The following is a 13,064-nucleotide window of genomic DNA, read 5'->3' as shown; positions in this document are numbered from 1 at the left end:
GTGCAGAAAAAAATTGGAATTTGTGATCTAGTGTAACTGTAGATGTTGTCCAGTCCAACACTAAAATCCCTCGAACGCGTTTTAGGAAATGGTCCTTCATTTAGTAAGGAGCTAAATATTTCCTTACTTAAACGAAAATTACTTAGAAATATGCAAAATTACTTCATTAGAAGGTCATAATTTTGCTATTAAAAGAAAAATCCCTTTTTGAAAAGGTTACATTTCCGCCACAAATTGATCAGTTGTTCATTTATCTGTGAAATCATCACTTTTTAAGCTGCCAACATCAACTGAAATAAGTTGTAATTCGTAATACCAAACAGGAGTTGAGTAGTTTTAATTACAATTCATCTAAGTTGAGTTGTAACCCGTAATAGGGGCAATCAGTCTACTAACTATGTGATAAATGCTCCATTGTCACGCTCTCTACGTGAACTTAATGAGATCTCTAATTCTATTATGCTTGATTTTTCTCCTTCTTGTAGTTAGGCTTAGTTATTCGTTTTAGTCAGTAAGAACCGTTGTTGTTTTTGATTTTCGAAAAAATAAATAAAGAAATAAATTGGTATAAGCGAATATTAAAATATTTGCTACAACTTGGTTATTTGAGTTTTGCCTTCATTGGATTAGATATAGAGGTGAAAAAGTGGGTCTTTCAGTAAATGAGGATAAGACGAAAAATTTGCTATCATCAAAAAAAGAATCGGCGCATTCGCATTTGAGACTGTAAAACACTTCGTCCACCTGGGAAGCAGCACTTATATGTGAATGTGTATATGTATGTATATGTGTGTGTGCTTTCAACTAATTTAAATGGGCTAAAACTAAAAGTGAACGACTTAAACATACTTCAAAATTTTTATTATTTTTATGCTAGTTTTGCACAAAGTATAAAAACTACTTGTTCATATGTGCAGAACCGGTAACTCCACGTCTCAATGGTTTTGGATGGGGGCCCTATATTTTTGCTTAATCTGAAAAATGATTACGAATAAAATTCAAATTTATGTTTTACAATTTCTTGTCTTACCTCAAAATAAGCATACGAATTTACCATTAAGCAGCAGTATTCAGCAGCTTTAAATTTATGACTAAACTTACCAATTTTCATGTGATGACAACTATTTTTTGTTTTTTTCAAGAATAAATAACAACTATAACGTCAAATAGATATAAGAGTTGCTGAAATATACTTTTATACTAAGATTTTTTTTTAACTACCTTTTTTAAACAAACTTGCCAAGAAGCAACACAGTCAGGGGATCTCAGCTCAACTTGGGAGCAAGATGGTCGCAATTGTCAAAAATTTTGACTGCCCAGCAAACCTCTTGCGATTGAATCATGGTCTCCCATTTTAAGTTACCTGAAGGATAGTAAACGCACTCTGTTTCGTTATGTACCTGTGAAGTTGTTCGGCCAAAACACACGAAGGATCAGCATGATCGGTAATAGAGCACAGTTTAGCAAACGAGTTGGGTTTGGACAGCCCAGAGAAAGAACTTTATCTACAATGGACGGTGGGTGGAAAATATCAGCACAAAATGGAGCGCCAGATTTCTATCTACATAATGCTCCTACAGCGTACAGGCGGCCGCCGTGGTGTGATGGTAGCGTGCTCCGCCTACCACACCGATGATCCTGGGTTCACGCCCCGGGCAAAACAACATCAAAATTTTTCAATTAGAAGAAAAGTTTTCTAAGCGGGGTCGCCCGTCAGCAGTGTTTGCCAAGCACTCCGAGTGTATTTCTGCCATGAAAGGCTTCTCAGTGAAACCTCATCTGCCTTGCAGATGCCGTTCAGAGTCGGCATTAAACAAGTAGGTCCCGCCCCGCCAATTTGTAGGAAAAACTAAAAAGGAGCACGACGCAAATTGGAAGAGAAGCTCGGCCTAAAATCTCTTCGGAGATTATCACGCCTTGTATTTATTTATTATAATGCTCGTACAGTGTCAAACCTCAATTTACCATTTCAATATCTGGATCAACAAGACGCAGTACGAGCTCGACTTCTCTCGATTCCCAAGGCAGTGGGTTCTGTGTACCGGAGCGACTCGGTATTTTTTCCGACCAAGGACTGCCATTTCAGTATCAGCCTATTTAATTTGTTGCGTCCCTCCCACAAATTGTCATCCTACCAGCAGCTCCTTGCAGCGGGACTGCTCCATATTCTCTTGCTCCGGGAAGGTATCGAACCCAATCCGGGTCCATCTCCTGACCCCGGTCCTGAGAAATGGTTTTGCTGCATCTGCCGGAAAAGAATCTTTTTAGGACGGTCATACTCTTGTCAGTGTGTCTCGTGTAAGGGATGGTTGCATCGGACAGTTTGTTCTGGGCTAGACCACAAAGCCAGACGTCCACGTAACTTGTATAAATCTTTTGTGGCTCCTTGCTGTTCACGCCCTAGGACGTCTGTAGTCTGCGCCTTAGCGCCCCTGCCATGGACGGCGCCACTTTCCTAGATGTTTTGGCCTCAGCGACGGCAACTCCCCGACGGGTTTCATTGCGCCATGTTGTCAGGCCGCTTACACAAATACACAGGGTAACCTAATGCTTACCAAAAGACGTCTAGTCGCAGGGCCACACAACAGTCGCGCCTGGCCTTCCACAACCCAGGCGTAGTCACCCGTCACTTACTCCCAGGGTGACGACGTCTCCCCTATGCACTTCAGAATTCTGCAGTTAAAGTGTAATGAATTAACTGGGAAGATCACGGAGATAGTCGATTTCATAAAGCGGCACAACATCCGCATTGCTGCGATCCAAGAGACTATACTCACAGCAAGATTTGCATTGCAGACCTGTTCTGGGTATAATGTCCACAGAAAAGATCGCGAGAGCGGAAATGGAGGCGGCCTCGCTTTTATCATACACCACACTGTACAATATCATATATTTGATCCCGAAATGGACCGCAGGAACAGTGTCTTAGAACGTCAAGGATTATCTGTCCGGTCGGGCGATGCAAACCTAGAAATCATCAACATCTACATCCCTCCTGCCACCTGTTGCCCCAGCGTATACCACCCTATTATCAGCGCGGTACTCACTGTCAATAATCGCATTATTTTAGCCGACTTCAATGCCCACCACGATCTATGGCATTCAAACTTGCAGGCAGACAGTAGGGGTGAGATGTTGGCGGATCAAATAGAAGAAACGACGTTCCGCACAATAAACGGAGATGCCCCCACACGTATGGTATGAAGCTGTCACAGTTCACCTGATATATCTATCGTGAGCGCAGGACTCGTAAACTACGTCAACTGGCAGCCGATGGTAACACTGGCATCCGACCATCTGCCAATACTTATTTCGATCGAGCGTACCGCCGACTTCATTGTCACAGAAAAACGCACTTTCATAAACTTTAAAAAAGGAAAGTGGGACGAATACAAATCCTTTACAGACAACCGCTTAGCTGCCCTCCCAATCCCGACTGATGCTCGCCAAAGGGAGCGTGCTTTCCGCAAGGTCATTGAATCCGCCTCGGCTCGCTTCATTCCCGCCGGTAGAATTCCCGAAATTCGGCCTCACTTTACGGCGGAGGCCGGAAATTTAGCGAGAGAACGTGACTTTATAAGACAGCTCGATCCCAGCGACCCCCAGATAAGGGATATAAACCAACGCATCAGATTGCTTGTGGATTAACACAAGCGGGCGAAATAGGAGAAGCACCTAAGCGGTTGTAACCTCTCTGCCGGTGTAGGTAAACTTTGGTCCACCGTAAAGTCCCTATGGAATCCGTCTAAACTTACTTACTTACTTAATTGGCGCTTAACCGTCTAAACGGTTATGGCCGTCCAACAAGGCGCGCAAGTCGCTCCTTCGCTCCGCCAACCGGCGCCAATTGGTCACACCAAGGGAGTTTAAATCGTTTTCCACCTGGTCCTTCCAACGGAGTGGGGGCCGCCCTCTACCTCTGCTTCCATAGGCGGGTTCCGATAGAAACACTTTCTTGGCCGCAGCATAATTCGCTGGACTATGTTGATGTCTGCGTATAGCTCGTACAGCTCATCATTAAATCTTCTTCGGTACTCGCCATCGCCAACGCGTAGAGGTCCATAAATCTTTCGAAGAACTTTTCTCTCGAACACTCCCAAAGCTGCTCCATCTGCTGTTGTCATGGTCTATGCTTCTGCCCCATATAGCAGGACGAGTACGATAAGTGACTTGTAGAGTATGATTTTCGTTCGCCGAGAGAGGACTTTACTTTTCAATTGCCTACCTAATCCAAAGTAACATTTATTGGCAAGATTGATTCTACGCTGGATTTCAGTGCTGATGTTGTTGCTAGTGTTGATGCTGGTTCCCAAACAAACGAAGTCTTTTACTATTTCGAAATTATGGCTGCCAACAGTAGCGTGGTTGCCAAGGCGCATATGCGCTGACTCTTTGCTCGATGACAGCAGGTACTTCGTTTTGTCCTCATTCACCATCAAACCCACCAAATCCGTCTAAACACAATGACAAAATTTCCATCGCTTTTGGCCATAACGTGCTGTCGGATGCAAAAAAATGTGCGAGCGCTTTCTGCCGAAAATATATTATGCATTCTACGGTCGACAAAGGTAGACGGAGGGCAAACAGACACGCAAATAAACATAAATTCAGCGCGTCGCCAATTACCATCACCCCCAAAGAGGTTGAGGATGCCAGTGGTCATGATAAACCATTCAAAGCAGTGGGCCCAGACGGCATAGCCATGCCGATGCTGAAAATCCTAGGGAAAGAGGGTTTCAAATATTTAGCGCATGCCTTCAGCCTGTCTCTTTCCACCTTTGTCATTCCCGAAAAATGGAAAAAGGCCAAAGGGCCCGCTACTAAAGCCTGGGAAACCAGCTAACATAGGAGCGTCATATCGCCTGACATCTCTCCTATCGCCAGTAGCCAAGACGCTTGAAGCCATTTTGCTCCCCTACTTCAAAGCAAATTTGCAGCTAGCCTGTCATCAGCATGGCTTTAGAAAACTCCATAGCACCACGACCGCGTTAAATGCCATTAGCACCCAGATAAATTGTGGTTTAAATCAAAAGCCCCATAGAACAGTACTCGTAGACCTATCAAAAGCTTTAGATACGGTTAACCATGGCACGTTACTGCAAGACCTGGAAGGGTCTACCCTTCCCCCAAGTCTTAAAAGGTGGACCGGAAATTATCTGGGTGGACGGCAGGCATCGGTGGAATTTCGAAACGAAACATCTAAACCAAGGAGAGGGGTGCCACAGGGTGATGTCCTATTCCCACTTTTGTTTAACTTCTACATATCAAAGCTACATTCGCACCAGGAGTTACTATCGTTGTGAGGACCCCAAAGCCAAGGGCTTTGTATCCTCACAACATACACATATCTATATATTTTTGTAAACAACATACATTTTGAAATAACTTGGAATTTATATTTGAATTTGTCACTTATACATTTTATATGAAATATACATATGTTTACCTTTATGAATTATACCCTAAATACATATGGGGTATTCCATCCCATTTCGACCAATTTTGAACCCGACCCCTTTAGCGTTGGCTGAAAGTTTTTCTTCTTTTTCTAGCTTACGAAAGACGTTTTCCGGAATTTTTTCAAATTTTTTCATCCAACTCAAAAAAAGTTATGAATTTTTAAAAAAAACACCGTTTTTGTTTTCAAAATGCTATAACTTTTTGAAAAATTGACCGTTTGGGATCTTTTTTTTTTAATTTGTTTTTAAATGTAGTTTAAAAAAATTTTAAAATTTTAAAATTTTTTTTTTAATTTTTCAGTTTTTCGAGATTTTTCGAATTTCGCCATTTTTTTTTTCTCATAAAAAACTTCAATCGGTTCTGCAATCATCCCCACTAATCCCGGAGTGGGCCGATTTTTTTATTTAATTGAAAAAAAAATTTTCAAAACTAAAAATTTTTTTTTATGAATTTTATTTATATAACAAAAAAATGTAAGAAAATGATTTTTAAGTCTTCTTTTTTTTATATATTATGGTTCATTTTAGAAAACTTACATGTTTACTGTGTCAGTCATTAATCCTGGTTATTCTAATCGTAGATTACAATAATATATAAAGAAAAGAATACTTAAAAATCATTTTCTTACATTTTTTTGTTAAATAAATAAAATTTTCAAAAATAAAAATTTTTTTTTCAATTAAATAAAAAAAAAATATAAACAAAATCGGCCTACTCCGGGATTAGTGGGGATGATTGCAGAATTGATTGAAGTTTTTATGAGAAAAAAAAATGGCGAAATTCGAAAAATCACGAAAAACTGAAAAATTAAAAAATTAAAAAAAAAACTTTAAAAATATTTTTGTACATTTAAAGTCAATTTAAAGTACATTTAAAAACAAATTAAAAAAAAAAGATCCCATACGGTCAATTTTTGAAAAAGTTATAGCATTTTGAAAACAAAAACCGTGTTTTTTTTAAATTCATAACTTTTTTTGAGTTGGATGAAAAAAGTTAAAAAAATTCTGAAAAACGTCTTTCGCAAGCTAGAAAAAGAAGAAAAACTTTCAGCCAATTCTAAAGGGGTCGGGTTCAAAATTGGTCGAAATGGGATGGAATACCCCATATATTCTGTTGTACATTGAATTGATAATTATTAAACTGCTACAAATTCAAATACATAATAACTTAAGTGAACGGAGATCAGCAGCAAGTCGTCAAAATAAGCGCTGCCACTAACTGAAATTTCGCCATATATATTTACGCACTAGCATACAACACACCAACGCACGCCATACAACAGACGGCAGAAGCATTGCGCAAAGCAAAACACACATTAGAATCAGGTGACCACAAACAAATGTACAAACACAAAATAGTTAAATCAAAAGCTGGAAAGCACGGTATGAGCAAGTACAAAGGCTTTGTATTCAATAAGGAGCATTATGGTGCGTGGAAATTCATGGGAAGGAAATATTCACCGGAATAACAATTGTTTTATATTTTTAATACTATTAGTTAGAAGTTATTATAAAATAACCGTTTGCCTGCGTGCAAAAATTAGTATATAAGGGCGACGAGTTCGCATTAAATTTCAGAGATTAGGAGACAGGCATACGAGTTTTATGACTACCGACCAAGAGTACACCTGAAGGTTTTTGACTTCGTTTGTACTAAAAGTATATTCGTCTGGAGGCTTTATTATTCCATTCGACCGCAGAGGTTGACCGAAGGCTTTATTACCTCAGTCACCTCTTACAAAGCAAGGGAATCAGCTAGGAGTAGAAATAGAATTTTTAATAAATAAATGCTTTTTTATACGAAATAAACAGGGTTATTCTTTTAGAAAGAGCGGTAGGAATTTCTACTTTCAGGAACCCTGGACGGACTAAGGCCAACCCTGGCAAAGTCAAAGGAAAAGTCCGTCACATTTTGGGGCCCGAGCAGGTGAAACAAATCAAATTTTAAGATATACTTTGAGAGCATCAGAAACGAAGAGGGAAACAAGATTCACACATTTCTGGGTTAATACGACGAGGATATAAAGCATAACAATGGTAAAGGTATCTCACTCGAGAGGATCTGGTAGCCTACAGCACGGAATTTGGGCTAAAGGATATGTTTACCACGTGTACAACATATCTTGGACAAATTAAGAAACGCGCCTTGACTTGAAAAATGGATATTGGCAAATCCCTTTGGAAGCAAGCAGCAAGCAATTCACCGCATTCACAGTACCTGGGCGTGGACTATACCAATGGAGGGTAATGCCATTTGGCTTGCACTCAGCCCCAGCAACTTTCTAGAGAGCACTTTATCGTGTCATAGGACCAGAATTGGAACCATACGCGTTTGCTTATCTTGACGATATATCATTACAAGCAAAACATTGGAAGAGCACATTGCACATTCAACCGAAGTATTTCGGAGGCTGCATAGAGCGAAACTGAGGATAAACCGGGAAAAATGTGAGTTTTTTAAGAAAAGGTTAAAATATCTAGGTCATGTCGTTAGCGAGGAAGGCATCCATTCCGACCCAGACAAGATAGGAGCCATCAAAGAACTGGAACCACCGAAGAATATACGAGAGTTACGACGTTTTCTAGGAGTCGTGTCATGGTATAGAATATTTGTGCCGGATTTCTCACAAGTCGCACACCCGTTAACATCGATGCTTAAGAAAGGTAATAAGTGGAGGTGGTCTGAAGAGCAGCAACCAGCATTCGAAGCACTTAAGGCAGCACTGGCGCAGGCGCGGTACTCGCTTGTCCAGATTTCTCAAGGAAGTTTAGTTTACAGACGGATACAAGTGATTTTGGTCTTGGTGCAGTACTTACGCAAGGTTCAGGCGACGAAGGGCGAGTAATAGCATACGCAAGCTGCAGGTTAAACAAGGCAGAGATGAACTACTCACAGACAGAAAAGGAGTGTTTGACAATAGTCTGGGCAATACGAAAGATGAGGCCATACGTAGAAGGATACACGTTTACAGTAACAACAGATCACCTAGCGTTGAAATGGTTGAATGCGATAGAGAGTCCGACTGGTCGGATTGCGAGATGGGCGCTGGAACTACAGCAATACTCATTTGACGTAAAGTATCGAAAAGGAAAGTTGAACATTGTGGCAGATGCATTATCAAGGCAACCGATGGACGAGCAGTTGGGTACGTTGACGATGGATGACGGAAAAGCCGAGTGTAAGTGGCTTAAAGCAAAGATGGAAGATATAAGAAAGGCCCCGGAGAAATTCCCAGAGTACGTTATCGAGGATGGAAAGTTGTACAGACGCATAGGAAGTCAGGTGGATGGCGACGATGCAGTGCCATGAAAGCTATGTGTGCCGACTCCACAGAGACGCAGAGTGCTAGAGGAGATTCACGGCACACCGAGCGCAGGGCATATGAGCATCCGAAAATCGATAGCAAGAGCAACAACACGTTATTACTGGCCAGGAATGTTCAGGGATATAAGGAAGTACGTACAGCAGTGTCACACATGTCAAATATACAAACCGAGTCAACAGCCAGCCGCGGGTAAGATGCTAACGAAGATTTCAGAGGAGTCTTGGGCAACAGTCTGTGCAGACTTTGTTGGTCCAATGCCACGATCGAAGCATGGCAACACGATGGCATTAGTCTTCCTAGACAAATTTTCAAAATGGGTAGAGGTAGTACCAATCAGAAAGGCAACGTTATAATGTTTAATAAGAGGATTTCGAGAGAGGATTTTGGCACGGTTCGGCGTCCCAAAAGTATTTATTACGGACATCGGAGCACAGTTTATCAGCAGACGTTTTAAGCGATTTTTAGAGGAACTTTGGCGTGAAACACCAATAACCGGCACCGTACACACCGCAGGAGAACCCGGCAGAGAGGGCAAACAGGAATCTCAAGAGGATGATAGCACAATTTACGGGAAAAGACCAGAAGACATGGGATGAGTTGTTACCAGAGATAACGCTGGCATTGAATACAAGTGAATGTGAATCGACAGGTTACAGTCCAGCACACATAGCACAAGGGAGGGAACCGAGAATCCCCAACAGCCTTTACGATGAGCAGACATTTGGTACAGGTGAGAAATTTTGCGAACCCAGGAGAGAAGTCAACGAGGATGAAAGAAATATTCGAGATGGTACGACGGAAGCAAGAGACAGCCTGCCCTATCACACAATCCATCGTAGCAAATTTTCGAATGTAAATGTCCGCTCCGGATCGGAGCAATTTTTTATCATGCAACCCATGTGAATTCGAAAAAATTGTTGCCATATTTTAAAGTTTGACGTTTCGAAATCAGATGTTTTGCAATAAATTGAAATTTCAATAAATACAAGGGTAAATAAATTTAAATAAACTGAAATATATATTGGAAGAACAAAGCTTTTAAGTGTTACGGATTCTTCGTTGATATTTTCTATAATGCTGGTGGAGGCGGAAGGTGAAAGAACTAGATCGAATATGAAAATTCAACGAAAAATATTAAGGGACCCAAGCAATCCGCTCGATGTCGAGGACACAATGTAAGTATAGGAATAACTTCATAACTTCATAGGTTAACTTTATTTTATGAAACAGGTTTACTAAAAATTATCGCTTGATTAAGGCGGCCTTTTTGTACGTCTTAAGTGTCGTAGATGGGAATGCACGCTCACAAAGGCCGTGCTCCATCTCTTCGCTCCATCGTTTGTCTTCCGTATTACGTTTTTTTCCGGAGGGTGGGTGCCAGCACGGAGTGGTAAAGGACTTCGACATTCCCATGGCTCAATCCATTTACTTTACGTGAATGCGCAGTATCCTGGCAGCAACCACGATGCTCATATTTGGAACGTAAGCAGCGCGCGAAATTTTTTTGAAAATAAATACCTAAACGGTGAACGAAACACTTGGCTTTTGGGTATGTGCATACACATATAGACCGTTTGAATAATTGTTTGCTAAAATGATTTTATTTGTTCCACAGGAGACGCTGGATACGCTCTAGAGCCATGGTTAATGACACCTTTTTGTTCACCTACAACAGAAAGAGCCGAAGGAAACTACAATAAAATGGATGCAAAAGCGAGAAATACTAGGGGGACTCATGATAGCATATAAACTTATAAGGTTTAAAATTATATCCATTTACACACGCGGTTATATGAACGCACCTAGTAATACTCTTGATAAACTTGATTGTTTTTCAGCTGTATTATTTCCAAAAAAATTTTTTTGATTGTTATACAAATTAAAAAATACCAAGATTAAGTGAAAAATCAAAACTAAAACGCCTTTACTTGCTGATGTTGGAGGGTTTTGATGAAAATGCCGTCTATAATGTCTGCAAGGTTGCATTCCTTTGAGTTTACCGCGTTTACACAATGAAATGTGCGCGTAAATTTATACAAATTGTGTAAATGATTTTTCATACAAAATTTGACAGCTCGTGCGTAAACTAGATAAATTTATACGTTTACACACTTTATAAGGCATTTATACGGTTACATGAGTCCCCCTACTATAGAAAGGACCATAGGTGTATTTAGGAATCGCCTCAGATGCCTTCTGGGTGCTCGTGAGCTTTATTATGAACCCATGGAGGTTTGCCAAATAGTGAATGTTACCGCAGCATTGCACAATATTTGTATCCATTACCGCGTGGCTGATGATTTTTCAGAAAATGTTGAAGAAAACCATTTTAATCAAACGTATGAAGCTTCTCCTTCAACATATACTGATGCAGCTATTCGGATAAGGGAATCTATATCTTCAACATTAACACGACTATAATATTCAATTAAAAAATAGCAAGACTTATATGTATTAATTCATTTACACTTTTTTATTGAAACTTTTGGTATATAAATAAAGCTATGTACATATACATATACGTATTAATTCATTTACACTTTTTTATTGAAACTTTTGATAGGCACTTTTATTTAAATAAAGGAATAATACTTACATATAAGGAATACTTACATATGTAAAAATTTCAGTGTTTTTTGGAAATCGCATTTAAGCCTTTTTCTTCAACTAATAACATTTTTTTTTATTGAATTTTTAGCATTGATCAAATCTTCCATGGATTGGTTGTGTCTACGAGTTTCTTCCACTTCTGCATTCTTCAGGCCGCAGTGCTTTTCCATTGCCCGGTATAAGCGTCGTATACCGGAACAAATATCTTCCAGCTTTTGTTCCTGTATTGAATAGTGTGCTATGGTCTTTTCCTGAAATGCCTTGTGAAAAAAAAATGGTCTTGAAGTATTGTATTTGTATCAGTTGGCTTGCGCGCAGAGGAAACACGTCTCGGAAGTGCTGGACTGCGGCTTGATGACGTCATTGACACGTCAGCCTCGATCTCATTTTCAGAGTCGGCTGCAACAGGTAGCCCAACGCTCAGAGTGTTTTCAATTCCATTCGTGCTAGTCTCTAGTGATGTCAATCGGATGACAGCTTCCTCCATTTCATTAAAATGTTGCTGCCTGTTTCGACCGCCACCAGTAGCTCTCTGTTCTTTTTTGTTTTCCGCTAGCTTCCTTTTAATATACGCCTTCGAGTCTAGCCATACCTAATAAACACGATATATATACATATATACACACAAGCAAGGCACAGTAAATTACACATTTTACCTTTTTCCAGCTAGTGATGTCTTTCTGAGGTGAGCCCATGCTGTTAAGCTCTTCCGCCACCTTTTCCAAAACTCCGACGCTTCTTCGTTAGAGCACTTTGAAAAGCCGTGTACCATAGAAGACTTTTCTTGCAGCAACTCCAGCAAAGCCGCATACTGTTGCCTTGTTGTTATTTTGGACCTGTATTTTGACAAATTAAATACTGATTACGCGTTTATCAATAAATACTTACATTTTTATAATTTTTTCAATTTGTTTTAATTTATTTCAATTTTTCGTGGATTGTCCGCATACAAAAACTTGTCGTAGAAAAATTGTGGGAAATTTAACAATTTGATATTTAGAGCGTGTTCAGTGAATGCTATTCTCCGAATTTCGAATTTACGTTCGGAGTTGTTCGAAATGAATGAATGCTTTTGTAGTAACTTCTCCGAAAAACAGTATACGATGGAGTGCGTGATAAGGCCGAGCATCTATGGAGCAAGCGAAGTATTACAACTTAAGACTAAGGCAATGGCGACCGGCGATAGGCGACCTAGTGCTGGTAAAGGAACATCAGCTGTCAAAAGCGGCGGATAACTTTGCAGCCAAACTAGCGTCCAGGTACAGTGGACCTCACCGGGTAACGAACTTTGTGTCCCCAGTGATCGTAGAGCTAGACAAACTCTTCAGAGGAAGGAGGAAGACAGCCCACCTAAGTGAGCTGAAAGCATACCAGGCAGCCGACGCCGCCGACAACAACGAATCCAGGAGGCAAAGTCATAAACAGAGATACAAGAAGGACGCTAGCGAAGATCAAACCGCGTCAACATCGTAAAATCGAACAGCAAACAACAATCCCGAGGTACAACAACAGAGAAATAACAGCGAGGTAGCCATTTGCGGTACGCTCACACGAGTCAGCGAAGAGACCGAGAGACAACACGGAGAGAACCAAGGTACAAGTCCGCAGCTGATAGCATACAGATACGGTCAAGTACAAAACATTGCGGAGAATCAGGTACGAATATTTC

The 13,064-nt window shown here is 40.5% G+C and overlaps 1 pseudogene; it reads right to left on the bottom strand.

Moving 5' to 3' along the window:
- Positions 1-11,448: 11,448 nt before the first annotated feature.
- On the bottom strand, positions 11,449-12,524 carry LOC137238534 (uncharacterized; annotated as a pseudogene).
- Positions 12,525-13,064: the final 540 nt, after the last annotated feature.

The sequence above is a fragment of the Eurosta solidaginis genome, chromosome 1 (assembly GCF_040869045.1).
Source record: "Eurosta solidaginis isolate ZX-2024a chromosome 1, ASM4086904v1, whole genome shotgun sequence".
Lineage (NCBI taxonomy): Eukaryota > Metazoa > Arthropoda > Insecta > Diptera > Tephritidae > Eurosta > Eurosta solidaginis.
This window is presented reverse-complemented; position numbering and strand designations above follow the sequence as displayed.